Genomic DNA, 13,043 nt, shown 5'->3' with positions numbered 1-13,043 from the left:
TTTCTAATCAGTTTTCCTATGATGAGTTTGCTATGACGAATGGACTTAGGTTCAAAGTCTAAAAGAAGAAAAAAAACACTTAGCCAATATGGATTATACCTTTAAATATATCTATAGTGTGCCAAGGAAAACCGATGCAGATCTCTTGAAATCTGTGTTTGATTTGAAATAAATTTACAACCTATGAATTAGAAGACAACTAAAATAGAAATCTAAGGAGATTTAATGTGCTTAAAAGCTCATTTTTTCTTTTAGTATTTCAAGTTTTTGCAACTCGTAAATCGCAAGGAAAAGAAACAAAAAAAACCTAAGTTAGAAATATAAGGAAATTCAAGGTGCTTTAAAAACACATTTTTGCCTTAGTATTTCATACTTTCATGACCCATAAACCGTGGAATCAAAATTTGAAATGTCCCCAATTATAATTGAGGCTTCTTTCAAGGATGTACAATTAAATTGTTCTCAATAACATTTTGGGCATAAACCTATAATTATGTTAAACATGAATAAATTAGATTACTCTTAACAATATTTCAGATATTTACCTTTCATAGGTTTCTTTGCCCTTATATTATTAAGGGATAATGACTTATTATTCCTAGAAAAGTATTTTGGATATTAACCACTTGAGGTTTCTATATCCAAATATTAATAGTGAATAATAGCAAATTATTTCAAATAATATTTTTGATATTAACCCCTTTGAGATTTCTTTATCCAAATATTAATGGTGAATAAAATTATTCCCAATAATATTTTGGATTTAAACTTCTTTGAGATTTCTTTATCCAACTATTAATGGTGAATAAAGATGAATTCCCTAAAAATAAGATTTTTATATTTTTAGAATATTGACCAACACCCTTTGGAGTTTTACAAACATGTTGTAAAATCCAGAATGCAAGAAAATAATTTGAATAGATAGTCCTCATGAAAGTTCTGGGCATTTGTCTCAGCTTTCCAACAAGATAAGAATGAGCTCATTTGGATTTCTAGAACTCGAGATATGGGCTGAACACTGAACAGTATCTGAGCTGCATAACATATTCCGACTTCTTTTTTGTTGCTATAATTTGAACTTGAAAATCGCTCTTTTGAATCTTAGACTCTTTATGAAAGTTTTAGGCCTATATTTTACTGTTCTATCTATATAAACCAGACCTAAATCCAAGTTCTACAACTCCAGTTATGATAAAATAATCGAATGGTGTTCCAGTTTGAATTGAATTAATATCTCTTCTTTAAGTTTAACCCTCTCTTTGTCTTTTCACTTGCAATAGTTAAACACATCAATTAATCCTCTAAATTGTGAGATATACCTGCATTCAAAATGAGCATTTACCATAAATTAAAGATATCTTATATTATCAGACTTGTTATTATAAAACATGTTTAAGTTAAAGAATTTAATGATACTTTAAGTGCAATATAATGATATAAAACCTTGATAAAAATGTACTTTTAAGTAATAATCACACGTGGGGCCAAAAAATAAGTAACAATAAATGCCCTCTCTTTATGAAACTTACGAAGCCAAGATTTGAGGAGCAAGTTTTGTAAAGATAAAAATGATTGATATAACCTCAAAACTCGATGCTTTCTTAAAGATGGTCTCATTATCAGGTGACCTACCCGTTTAGAAAACTCCATGTTTTCTAAAGATAGTCTTAATATTGGGTGACTTACCCGTTTTGAAATTTAAAAGTGGTCTTAATGTCGAGTGACCTACCTATTTAGAAAACTTCACGCTTTGTTAAAGATGGTCTCAATATCGGGTGACCTGCCTGTTTTGCAATTTAACATGTATTTTAGAAAAATTCTACGCTTTTTCTAAAACGGTCTCAATATCGGGTGACCTGCCCGTATATAATTTAAAATATTTTTAGAAAAACTCCACGCTTTTTCTAAAATGGTCTCAATATCGGTGACCTCCCCATTTGTATGTTAGCAAATTTTTAGAAAAACTCCATGTTTTTTCTAAACAATGGTCTCAATATCGGGTGACTTGCTCATTTTAAAATTTTTAGAAAAACTCCATGCTTTTTCTAAAAAATAGTCTAAATATCAGGTGACCTACCCGTGTATAGATTTTTTTGAAAACTCCACGTTTTTTTTTCTAAAAATGGTCTCAATATCAGGTGACCTGCCTGTTTTAAGATTTTTAGAAAAACTCCATGTTTTTTCTAAAAAAATAGTCTTAATATCGGGTGACCTGCCCGTTTACAGATTTTTTAGAAAAAATCCATGCTTTTTTATAAAAAAAAATGGTCATAATATCAAGTGACCTGCTCGTTTTAAAACTTCAAAAGAAAACATCTTACCTCAAGGAATGAAGCAGTGCTGGTTCAAATTCCCAATCTTTTTCATAGTTTCATTGACTTGAGATTCTGTATCTTAACGGTTCCCAAAAACTTGGAACTATTTTGGCTTTCTCCATATCTATCAGGTTAGTGTTATGACAATATAACATGCATGTTTTTGCTACATATTTTGGAAACATAGGTCCCTATTTTCATTGTAGCCTTCTTCAAGCTCTTGTTTCTATTTATTTGCCCGACTTGTCCTCTTGAACTAGAATATGCTCCACGTGCTACATTTCCTATCCTTTTCATGCTTGGTGAAGGGATCTGTGGTTCCTTATGGGGCCCTTTCTTGCTCCATTTAATATTATCTTTTATTATACTTTTGCCGATGTTTTAATTGCCTTTTCTATTTTTAAGAAATGATTTTAAAAGGAATACTAAAAAAATCTGGTTTTGTTCATGAAAACTAAAACTTTCAATGCAATCATCATATTCTATCTTAGGCAATTCTCATAAAGGTGTTTTAAAAGTTTTTATGATGATACCCGTTAATGTTGGGCTTTGGTTCACTATGGATCTCTATGTGCACTTTTTGCCCCAAGTATGGCGTACAATACATTCTAGGTTTAGATTTGGTTTGGTTCCGTCCAATTTCAGAATTGATTGAGAGCATATTATGATTCCTTAGTCATGCATAAAATCAGTTCTTTTAAGTAAAAGATTTTGAATGCTATTAAATCATGCACTTTTATGAATGAAAGGTTCTTTACAGAGAGAATTCATGACCGAACTTTATTTTATTGATTAGGAAAACGAAATACATCAAGCATAATATTTCTTTAAAAAGTTGGAATTCACAGGTCTAACTAAATCTTCTCCATCCATTCTAGATAACAACAGAGCTCCTTCCGAGAAAGCTTTCTTCACCATGTAAGGGCCATCATAGTTTGGCACCCATTTACTCTGATATTCTCCTGGTAAATGCAAGTTTTATTCAGTACGAGGTCTCCTTCTTGGAATCCTCAAGGTCGAACTTTCTGGTCATATGATTTAGCCATCCTTCTTTGGTAGAGTTGATGATGACAGATTGCAGCTATCCTCTTCTCACTTATCAGATTCAGTTGTTCATATCTAACTTTTGCCCAATTTGTTTCTTCTAGCTCAGAGTCTATCTATACTCTCAATGATGGGATCTCTACTTCTAAAGGCATTACTGCCTCCATTCCATATACCAAAATGTATGGAGTGGCTCTTGTTGAAGTTTAGACTGCGTGCGGTATGCATAAAGGGTAAATGGTAACATTTCATACCAATCCTTGTAGGTGACTACCATCTTTTGAATAATCTTCTTGACATTCTTGTTAACAGCTTCTACCACACCATTCATATTCATCTTTGGCCTATACGGCGAGAAATTGGAATGCTTGATTTTCCATTTAGCATAGAGTTCTATTATCATCTTGCCATTGAAGTTCTGGGCATTATCAATTATGATTTTTTCTGACGAACCATATCGACAGATCAAATCTCTTTCAATAAATTTCCTCACCACTTTTTGTGTCACATAAGCAAATGAACTGGCTTCTAACCATTTTGTAAAGTAATCAATAGCCACGAGAATAAACTTATGACCATTGCTGGCTTTTGGGTTGACAGGCCCAATCACATCAATTCCCCACACTGCGAAAGGCTATGGAGATGTTAAGTTAAATAAAGGAGCCAAAGAGGAGTTAATTTCGTCACCGTACACCTAGCACTTATGACATTTTCAGACATAGTTGATACAATCCTTCTCTAATGCCATCTAGAAGTAACCAACCCTTTGTATATTTCTAGCCATCACATGTCCACTAGCATGGGTTGAGCAAATCCCTTCATGGACTTTCCATAATGCGTTTTTGGCCTCAACTTCATCCAAACACCTCAACAAAGTCCCATCGGATAACTTCTTATACAAAATCTCCCCATTAAAATAAAAGTCCATTGCAAACCTCCTCAAGGTCTTCTTATTGATTTTGGATGCCCCCATGGGATATGCTTAATTTTGGATAAAATTCTTGATATCATAATACCAAGGGTTTCCATCTATTTCTCCTTCGATTGAGCAACAACGAGTTGGGTTATTTCTGATATCAATATGCACTGGTTCTACCTTGTGCCCAAAGTCTATTCTAGCCATAGAAGCTAGTGTGGCCAAAGCATTAGCAAATTGGTTTCCTTATCTTCATAAGTGGGTGAACTCTATTTCCTTAAATTCTTCAGCCAGTTTAGCCAGATATTCTTGATAAGGTCTTAACTTCTCTTCCTTAGTTTGCCATTCTCCTTTTACTTGGCAAATAATCAGCATGGAGTCTCCATATAGATATTCAGATTCAATATAGCCTCTAACCCGAGAATGCAAGCTTCATACTCAACCGTGTTGTTAGTGCCCCCGAACTGTAACTTAACTGAAACCAGATATTATTTCTTATCGGGAGAGATTATCACTACACCTGCTCCATTACCACATACATTTACAGCACCGTCAAAGTACATAGTCCACTAATCTGATTTCCCTTCCTCGACTGAAAGCACATCTTCATCAGGAAAGTCAAAGTTTAATGGCTTATAATCTTCCATAGCATTGTCAGCCAGATGATTGATAATAACACTCCCTTTCACAGCTTTCCTCGTCATATATACTACATCATATTCAACCAACAGAACTTGCCATCTTGCAATTCGGTTTGACAAATAAGGCTTTTCACAGATGTACCTCAACGGGTCTAATTTTGAAATTAACCACATAGTATGATACAACATATATTGATATAACCTCTTTGTAGCTTATATGAGCGTGCCACATAGTTTCTCAATTACAATATACCTAGCCTCGCATTTTGTGAACTTCTTGCTTAGGTAATAAATGGCCATTTCCTTCCTTCTGATCTCGTTATGTTGGCTAAGTACACATCTCATTGTTGTTTCAGTTACTGTTAAGTACAATATCAACGACCTTTCTGGTACAGGAGGAACAAGCAAGGGTGGATTCAGTAGGTACTACTTGATTTTCTCAAAAGCTTTTTCACACTCTTCATTCTAAATTCCAGGATTCTTCTTCCTTAATAAAAGAAAGATTGGGTCACAAGTCGTGGTTAATTGAGATATAAACCCGGCAATGTAATTCAACCTTCCTAAAAACCCTCTTACTTTGCCCTTACTTTGTCAAGATCCACTTCTATTCCTTTGTTACTCACCATAAATCCTAATAACTTCCCAGATTTTACCCTAAATGAACACTTTGTAGGGTTAAGCCTCAACTTATATTTCCTTAGTTTTTCAAATAATTTCTTCAATATTTGGACATGACTCTCTCTTTCTCTAGATTTAGCAATCATATCATCTATGTATACCTCAATCTCCTTGTGCATCATATCATGAAATAAAGTCACAATGACCCTTTAGTAGGTGGCCCTAGCATTCTTTAACCCAAATGGCATGACCTTGTAACAAAAGGTTCCTCATGGTGTTACAAATATTATCTTCTCTTTATCCTCTTGCATCATTTTTATCTGATTGTAGCCCAAAAATCCATGCATAAAGGGATATGTGGAGCTACGTGCTGCATTGTCAACTAGCATATCTATATGTGGTAGTGGAAAATTATCTTTAGGGCTAGCCCAGTTTAACTCCTTAAAGTCCACACAAACTCTGATTTTATCTTCCTTTTTGGGTACTAACATTATGTTGGACACCCATTATGGATACTTGACTTCTTCTAGAAAACCAGCATTCCACTATTTTTCAATTTCTGCCTTTACTTTGATTAAGACCTCCGGATGAGTTCTCCTCAACTTTTGCTTAACCGGCTTGCATCTTTCTACCAGTGGCACCCTATGTACTATAATATCAGTATCCAAACCAGGCATATCCTCGTAGGACCAAGAAAAAACATCTATATAATCTCAGAGTAATACAATCTACTCTTCTCTTTCTTTAAGAGTGATCATAGTCCATATCTTTAGTTTTTTTTTTCTTAATTTCTTTGTTACCCATATCTATGGTTTCAAGTTCCTCTTTAGCAGGTTTCCAAGCTTGTTCATTATGATTTATTAATTTTGTGAATTCCCTAATGTTATTTTCATCCCATTCTTCCTCTTCTACAGTTACTATGTATTCTTTAAAGTTCGGTCATTCATTCTCAGTGTAAAGTGCATGTGTTGTTGTGGAAGATTCGCTTTCAGGGTTATTGAAAGCAGAAAGTGATGTGTAAATGCATAGTAAGAACAAAAGGATGAACTTTGAAAATGCATAATCTCATTAAAAGGAAAAGGTTGGCTAAAAAACAGGGATAAAATCCAATTAACATCTTGAGCCTCAATTGTCAACCAAAAAAAGTGAAAAAGGCAAACAACACAATATCATGATCAAACAAGCATTGTTGATTACATTTTGAACACCAATAAAGCTTATTGGGTCTCCCAATTCTGGAACTTCTCTTCCTTTGCTAGCTTTCAAACAAAGGTCTTAAGATTCAAGATGCTTTGAGGTTAGGCTTGTTTTGATGCAAAAAGATATTATGAAGCATACTCCCTAAAAATATATTCTAGTTCCTTTAAGTGAGATATAGGGTAGGCTTACTACTTGGTCTCTAAAGAGGGTCTCTTACTGCCCTAGTGATCACTCTAGTAAAGGCAATATGAGGGCTTAGTAGATAGTGGGATGACACGTATACCAATCACTACCAGTCTAAACACTCAGCAAAGAGTTGGGGTTTACATAAACTTAAACATTGACTCAAGTCATAAGGCAAGCTGCTAGTCCCCCATCTAATATAAAGTTTAATGTGTGTGCTCTAAAAAAGATAGTAATAAAAGTGATGCCTGACAGGATGTAATAAAATCTTATCCATATCCAATATACCATGCATGATAGGATGTAAAGATACATGCTAAAGCTTTTAAACAGAGTAAACCATTCATAGCAAAAACAAAAACCAACAATACATAGCATAAACAAACAAACTGTCAAGCCTAGTCCAAGGGTCCTCATTGGAGTCGCCATTCTATCGCACCCTCTCGAGAACGCGACGTCACGACGACCCTTCCCGAAACGATGAATTGATTTCAGGGTCTTTGTTTTTGTAAAAAAGGGAGTCGCCACCTAGTATTATGGTCACTAAAAAACCTAACTGGTCTTTTAGAGATTCTAAAGTAAGAGATCGGTTGCGTAAAGGGAAGGTTTTAGCACCCCAAGTACACTCTACCTAAGGTAAGCTGCTTAGTGTTTGGTTTGCCTTATCATTTTTATGGTGTTGGTGTTTTCTAATTAGTTTTTCTATGATGAGTTGCTATGATGAATGGACTTGGGTTCAAAGTCTAAAAGAAAAAAAGCAACACTTAGCCAATATGGATCATACCTTTAGATATGTCTGTAGTGTGCCAAGGAGAACCGATACAGATCTTTTGAAATATGTGTTTGATTTAAAATAAATTTACAACCTATGAATTAAGAGACAACTAAAATAGAAATCTAAGGAGATTAAATGTGCTTAAAAGCTTATCTTTCCCTTTAGTATTTCAAGTGTTTGCGACTCGTAAATCGCAAGGAAATGAAACAAAAAACCTAAGTTAGAAATCTAAGGAAATTCAAGGTGCTTTCAAAACACATTTTTGCCTTAGTATTTCATACTTTCATGACCCATAAACCGTGGAATTAAAATTTGAAATGTCCCCAATTATAATTGAGGTTTCTTTCAAGGATGTGCTATTAAATTATTCTAAATAATATTTTGGGCATAAACCTACATTTATGTTAAAAATAAACAAATTAGATTACTCTTAACAATATTTTGGACATTTACATTTAATAGGTTGCTTTGCCCTTATATTATTAAGGGATAATGACTTATTATTCATAGAAAAGTATTTTGGATATTAATCACTTAGGGTTTCTTTATCCAAATATTAATAATGAATAATAGCAAATTATTCCCATTAATATTTTGGATATTAACCCATTTGGGATTTCTTTATCCAAATATTAATGGTGAATAAAGATGAATTCTCCAAAAATAAGATTTTTATATTTTTGGAATATTTGTCAACACCCTTTGGAGTTCAAGGATGTGCAATTAAATTGTTCTAAATAACATTTTGGGCATAAACCTAGAATTATGTTAAAAATGAACAAATTAGATTACTCTTAACAATATTTCGGACATTTACCTTTCATAAGTTTCTTTGCCCTTATATTATTAAGGGATAATGACTTATTATTCCTAGAATAGTATTTTGAATATTAACCACTTGGGGTTTTTTTTATCCAAATATTAATAGTGAATAATAGCAAATTATTCCCAATAATATTTTGGATACTAACCCCTTTGGGATTTCTTTATCCAAATATTAATGGTGAATAAAATTATTCTCAATAATATTTTGGATATGAACCTTTTTGAGATTTCTTTATCCAACTATTAATGGTGAATAAAAACGAATTCCCTAAAAATAAGATTTTTATTTTTTTGGAATATTGGAACACCCTTTAAAGTTTTACAAACATGTTGTAAAATCCAGAATGCAAGAAAATAATTTTTTGTGTTTAAGAAATCCATGCGAAAACACATTTTCAAAACTTCAAATTTTTTTTTTTTTTATAAAAGGAATGTTCAAAATATATTAAGGTATTAGCCGTATGCAACATACAAGAAAATATTTTTATATTTTTGATAAAAAAAAATGAAATCGCAGCTAATCACAATTAAAAACAACAAGCCATACACATGTATTTTATCATTCTCAGGAGATACCTAAACAATTCATATAAATCAAAAAGCAAAAACCCAAAAAACAACCCTTCAAAGCCAACTCATCAAACAAAATTCAGTTCGTTAACTTAAACTTAGATCATAAACATAGCCTGACCCATCGCTTTCAATAGAAAGGAGGAAGTTCACATGCATAGGAAAGCTAACATTTGAAACCCAAACCTATAACAGAAAATGTTGCTCCCGCCCACCCTTTTTCTAATCCCTGACATTGTCATGGTTGTTTCATACAAAAAGGAAAGAACTTAAAGAGTGTGCCTTTATACCGTGTATATCAAAGACACTAAAACAGAACCAACAAATCAAATGGCCCACTATCTTACTTTCAAAGAAACAGGAAGGAAAACATACTCCAGAACCAGCCGAAGTATCACCTCAAATAAAGAGGACTTTCTCTCATTTTTTTTAACAGAGTTTTATTTAGGAGCCTCACTCATTTTATGCAACATTCTAAAGGCAGAGAGCACTCGGACAAAGGAATGGAGGAATAATGAAGACCTGTAAAGTTCATAGTTCCCCACAACAAAAGGGGCAAAACAAACGCAGCTCTAACATAAATAATAATCCAAACTCAAAATCATGGAAGGAATAGTAAGCAAATATAACACCTTTTGTTCAAACAGAAACTAAATCTCTAGAGCAAAAGAAGAAATAGGTTTTAGAATATAGCAAACCACAGATGCCACGTTTAAATATAGCAAGGAAGAAGAATCTGGAAACCATACCTGCGGATTTTGCTTATTTGAATGTAGAGGATGAAGTGCAGACAGGTGAAAAACCTTTGCCTTTTTTCCTTTGAAAACCAAAAAAAGCCTTCCTCTTTTTGCTGTTAGGAGTTTTAAAAAACCCTTAGATTTTGTGAACCCCTTTTTGGCAATGTAAGATAGAATGGAGATAATCTTCCCTCTCGTTCTCCTTGTTTTTTCTATTTCTCTAACCTCAGCCTTGTGCTAGCTCTCTCTATTTTTCATTCTTTCTTTGTGTCTCCCTCTATTTTCTCTTATCTTCTCCTCCCTTTCTATCTTTTTTTTAGCTGCACAGCCAACTGGTTTATATAGCTAAACCAAGCTTGTAAACCACCTAAAACCCTCTCATCCCAGCCATCTGTGTTAGGGATAAAATCTCAGCCATTAGATGATGGTGAGGCTCCTCTTTGTGTCTTTTTCGACAGCTGGCACAGAGGAGGCGCAAAACCGTTCCTTTGCTAAACCGTTTCCTCTCATAGCTGCAAACCTGGTGTGAAAAGAGGGGCTGTCTTGTACAATGCAAGGACGAGAGAATTCAAAAAACTTAACAGGAAACGGTTGCAGTTGCAAACAGGTTACTGTTCTTAAAAATGAAAATAAACAGTACCATGCTAATTAAATTAAGATGGGGTTGTCTTATATACTTAGCTGAAGAAGAGAATTAATGTATAAAAAGGACGGTGTTGTTTTATTGTTTTAAAAAGAAAGGCAAAGGTAACAACAGAAATGTAACCCAGGCTAAAATTCCTTTGCGATTCAAAATCATACAATTCAAAAACCCAAATTCATCTACACGTGCATGATTACAAATTTCATGAAGGATTCAAAGTCAGATAAAATCATTTGGAAAAACAGAATTTGATCGTAATCTGGTTGGTCCAAATGGGTCTCCGAATCTGATTCGGAGACTGACAATGCCGAGCATCCTGATATGACTGAGAATTTGACCTAAGAACAGCGGGCAACAAAATTGCAACGGCAGCTGAATCAGTCTTTAGTGCAAAACTCGGGCTGGAATCCTTCTCGCGGTAGGATTCTCTACTTTCACACTGTATTTTTAAACGGGAATATCTTAAGCTTATGATATCAAATCATGCGATTCAAAAACTCATATTCATCTACATGTAAAAAATTACAACTTTCATGAGGGATTCAAATTCAATAAAATCGTTTGGAAAGACAGAATCCGGACGTAATCTGGTTGGTCGAAATGGGTCTCCTAATCCTATTCAGAAATTGACAATGCCGAGCATCCCAATATGACTGAGAGTCTAACCTAAAAATAGTGAGGCCTAGGACCTACTAAAGGTGCATATCAATTCTTTAACATGTAATGAGTGAAATAATATAGCCGGGATGGTTGGGTATTGCAAGAAACCAAGTCAGAATCAAGGTCGAAGTTGAAACAGACTTGGTTTATAAAAGAATTGTGATAGCAGCAGAATCAGTTTCTCTAATACAAATTCTAGGGATTTTTCTAACCTTAAAGACTAGATAAAGAAAGAACAAATTTAGCATTATAAAGACTCCTTATTAGCCTAAGAATCCTAATGATTTTGGCAGCAAAGGGGAATGATAAAGAGAGCAGAAGATGAATGAAACAGGGTTCGAAAAACATTTCTTTCTTCTCTACTTTTTTCAATTTCCCAGCAACCCTGAACTAAAGTCCTGCTTTCGATTCAAGAGGGATACACGTCATCTCCATTAGCGTGTGGGGACCAAAAATAAGTAACAATGGACACCATGTAGGTATTTGACACCTTAAAACAAACTATTAATTATATTAAATTTTAGATGGAATTTTCTTTATTTTGTATCTTAATGTAAATTGTGAAAGAAAAGGTAAAAAAATAATAGATAGACTAATCCCTAGTTAATGGGATTAGTGCCTGGGTTATTAGGCAAATGGACAAACTATTTCCTGGGCTAATGGAAATAGTGCCCTGCTGAATGGGCGGATTGAGAGAAAAAAATCCTTGGTTAATGGGATCAGTGCCCGGGTTACTAAGCCAATGGAAAAACTATTTCCTAAGCTAATGAAAATAGTGTCATATTGAATGAGCAGATATAGAGACTAATCTTTAGTTAATTGGATTAATGCTCAAGTTCTTGGGCGAATGGACAAATCATTTCCTGGGTTAATGAAAATGGTTCCCTGTTGAAGGAGTGGACTAAAAGACTAAATCTTTGGTTAATGAATAATTAAAGAACACAGATCAATTTTACATAAGATATATATTTGAGTTAGCCTAGAGACAGTTTCAGTATACTTATAAAGGTTGATATTATTATTAATATTATGCGAAGATGTTAGTAAAATAAAAACAAACCTTCTCATTAGAGGATGTTGTGATTTAAATATGTGTGTGCGTGAATATATGTAATTCTTAATAGTTAATTGTTATAATGTGTAAAGTTAATTACATCTACACACACACACACATATCAAATGATATTTCAGGTAACTCGCACACCTGAGCTGAGTAGTAGTTTCATATATAGGTGGCTTTTTGTCTAAATAATCAATGTATTTTGAAGAATTAATATTTTATTGTAATATATCTTTGTATTGTTGTAATATACCTTTGTATTGTTTAACTTACTTAAGTATGGATAATGTAATTAAGTGTGTTTATGTGTGTGTGTGTATTTGTGTCTTCATTTATGTATTTTGAATTATGTTAATTTTAAATGTTTGTTCCATGATATGCCATAATTATGAAATGTCAAAATGCTAATTCTATTGAGTGTTTGTTAAGGGAAATGTAAGTTGATGTTATGGTCAAGATATTGAAGTCCTAGATGATGGGATAGATATTGCAATTGATGTGCACATGTTGTAGAACTATTGAGTCGATAACTTGGTACTAAAAATATAGAGGAAACTTTGCCAAAATCTCGATAAAAAATTTATATGAAAAAAATTGGATCATTACAGTAGGTATTTTTTGAGATATAATTGGTATTTTTAGGTTGTTACATATTTATAGAGGTTTTTTTGTATGTTAGGCCTAAAAACATTATGCATATGATGATTGATAATGTTTCTAATTAAGTTGTTGCTGGCAAGTTATTGATGAAAGAATTTCCTTTAATATTTTGATTTTCTTGTACTACTTATTATATCAACCTCATACTCTAGAACATTGGTAATTGTAGTCAGTTTGTTCTGTTATCAATCATGCT

Source organism: Populus nigra, chromosome 1, assembly GCF_951802175.1.
Source record: "Populus nigra chromosome 1, ddPopNigr1.1, whole genome shotgun sequence".
In the NCBI taxonomy this organism is placed as follows: domain Eukaryota; kingdom Viridiplantae; phylum Streptophyta; class Magnoliopsida; order Malpighiales; family Salicaceae; genus Populus; species Populus nigra.
This window is presented reverse-complemented; position numbering follows the sequence as displayed.